Consider the following 3,200-nt stretch of genomic DNA (forward strand, 5'->3'; position numbering starts at 1 on the left):
CATACACACAGGCACACCGCCCCAAAAAGTAAGTCTGAACTCACTAGCCTAATTAATATGTTTCGGCTCACCAACCTAAGTTTAGCAAGTACATGGAATTTACAATACGGTGTTCGACTAGGGATGTTACATTTTATAATTGTGTTGTTGCAAGGGTGGATGGGACTAGGGATTTTACAAAAAACCCTAGAAAAGACATGATGTTCTAGCCTTTGATGTCATATCCCCAATAATTAGTTTTTTGTTTAAGGCACATTTCTAGGATGCTTGCGATGATCAATGATAGACACTTAGAACCAATGATTGGATAGTGAAACACTTGAGGATTGATCTCTGGATATGTGTACACCTTGGGGAGTGATCACTTGAATTTATCGTGCATATCGCAATGACCCTTGGATGTCATTAATTAGACACCCTCAATTTAAGGCTATGGAGCACATTAGTGTTAGTTAGCGAGCGTTCTTATGGATCCTAGATATAATTCAGTAGACACCCTTAATTTAAGGCTATGGACCACATTAGTGTTAGTGGGTTCCCACTAACACTAATGTGTTCCATAGTCTTAAAATAAGAGTTTCTAATGAACGACATCCAAGAGCCGTAGAAGTCATACGTCAAACTTAGCCAACACCTCTCCAAAAGGTAATAAGGTGGAGACAATTAACATATCTCCATTATGACCATATTTTAGGCATAGCCAAGAATTCAACAACATCCACCTTAAGATTTCCTTGGCAATAAAAATAAAAAATGTCCAGCACATCAGCAATATTCCCTTTGTAGATTAACCTAGGAAAAGAAATAAGGAATTTTGGCATTAAGGATATTTGACCAAGTAATTATTATATCCAATTGGAGCATATATGTTGAGTAACAATATTGGTGCACTATAAGTTCATCTTGGACAATGTGGACTATCTAACAATTCAATACCATGAATGTAGAGTGCATCACTAGAGAATTTATCTCTTGACATATGTACAACTTGGAAAGTGGGCGCATAAATTGGAAACCTTGTCCTATAGATTAGGTGGACAACCTAAGCAATTAATGAATATTCCAAAAAAATGGCAAACATTTCGAGTTACTTCCCTACACTAATCAAATCTACTTGTAACGATGTTTTGTAATCATCTTCAACCATATGGGCCTCCCCTATACACCTCTACTTCATTAAAAGGTAAATTCTTGTAATAATTATGTTTTCTTAACTCATATTGGACACTAACTGGGTTGCATGGCTTCCCCTAGAATCCTTGCATGGCATGGCATGTAGTATTTTTTAAGATACAATATAACTTATATGTTAAGCTTCCAACTGGCTACAGATATTTGATGTTCCTCCCAACCATAGACCGCATTGTTCATTTCCTATCAACACTGGGTCACCCCTAAGCTGGGGCTTTGACTCCCTCAGGTAATAGCTCGACTAAATAAGGGTACACGTGTGGTACCATCAATCGACCAAAGTACCAAACCCTAGCAGGATCCAACCTATAGGCTCACGCCCCCCGTCAAACTGCACCTAGGCAGCGCACACCCTTCTCTACACTTGCAGACCCTCAAGCTATGCCACCACCTCTAGGGCATCTTACTCGGCCAAACAAGATGTTCTCAAAGTCCTGTCACTTTAGGACTTGTTGAGGGCCCTGAAATCAGGTCAACAACAAGGGGGATACCCACCCGGTCGGGAACCTGGTTGGCGGCTCCGTGCCCGTTTGGTGTAGCGGGTCCGACTGGGGATAACGGGACCAGCTTCCCGTTCTAAGGGGGTGTGTGTGTGTAGAGTTTGGTGATGTGTGTGTGTGTAGAATTTGATAATGAAAATATGGAATTATTTCTAAGCTAATCTAGTTCTAAACTCTGAGACTGAATTTTATACTACTTTAATCTATCAAGAACAACACATCTAATCTATGCTAACCCGGGATAAAACTTTTTCCATTATGCGATCTAGAAAGATTTCACACAATAACTGGTAATGAAGATTATTCAGCTATTATGAGAATATAAATCAATTAAGATGAACCATCCTGCATAAAAAGTTAAGCAAAACGGTTGTGAACAGCATATCGCATAATCAGTTATTCATGTATTAAGCACAAATCAATGACTCCACCATACAAAAGTGCCAAATGGTAGTCCAGTCATTCATACGTTAACATATAAACAACATCAGCTGTATATTACTCTAAGAATGCAAGCAGAAACTCGTCAAGAGATAAAAGTACCATTTATGACTGACTTTATACTCACAGACCTGAAGCAATAATGATCTATTTCTACTTACTTCTAATGCCTACTAAGAGTACAGAAGTGTAACATCAGTAGTAGGTATTAAAATGTAAACATAAATAAATCTTGATCCGTCCATTCATCAAAAACCCCCTCCGAGGGTGCAAAAGTGCATGTTCTGAGGACAAGTTTTTTGACAAATTTCCGGACCCTTCTCCAATGCAACGAGAAGGGTTAAATACTACTAACCGGCTAATTTTAATTACACAAATTTAGGGAACGGCTTCAAATGACCGCCCTTTTACTAAAAAAAATTTATTTCTAGAAACTGAATCTAATTTATAACCATTTCTGTATCTGCTCCTTAGTGCTGTAAGCGATGCGTTGTTCGCCGTGAAAGAGTCGGCTGCTTGTCCTTTCCTTTTGTTCAAGCTTGAAAATTAGAAATAACAAGAGCTGGCACCTCTTTCTGACAAACTAGAAGATATTTTTGAAAGTGTTCTTCTGGAGGAGTGTCTTCACAGCGTGTATACTTAGTACAACTCAGATTTCTTTCAAACTGATTGTGCTGTTGCTATTTCGGTTTCCGGCCGTGCGAATGACTCAATGAGCTGGGGATTTTGTTGCCTGAACGATTTTCTCAATTGAAACTTGTTTCCATTCTTTGTTCCAGGCTTTTCTGAGACGTCTTTCCCCTTAAGCGTTTTTCTTTTTGCTTTACCCAATTTGGGACTCAGGATCTTTCATAAACGCTTTGCTTTTGTGCGCCTTTGACTCTGAGTCCTAGATAGCCTATTTCCATCAGCATTTGTTGAGTGATACTCTGGGATCCGCGGTCCTGTTGTATGCGGTATCCATCTGCGAAGTCATCTCCTCTCTATTCTTCTAGTTCTGGCGCTTTTCCTTAGATGTTTCCTGCATATAGATTTATATCAGTTGCTGACTTATAGTTCACGTAAATG

Source organism: Pinus tabuliformis, chromosome Q, assembly GCF_031772625.1.
Source record: "Pinus tabuliformis cultivar Carrire ecotype Pingquan chromosome Q, CPIR1, whole genome shotgun sequence".
NCBI classification, from domain to species: Eukaryota; Viridiplantae; Streptophyta; class Pinopsida; order Pinales; family Pinaceae; genus Pinus; species Pinus tabuliformis.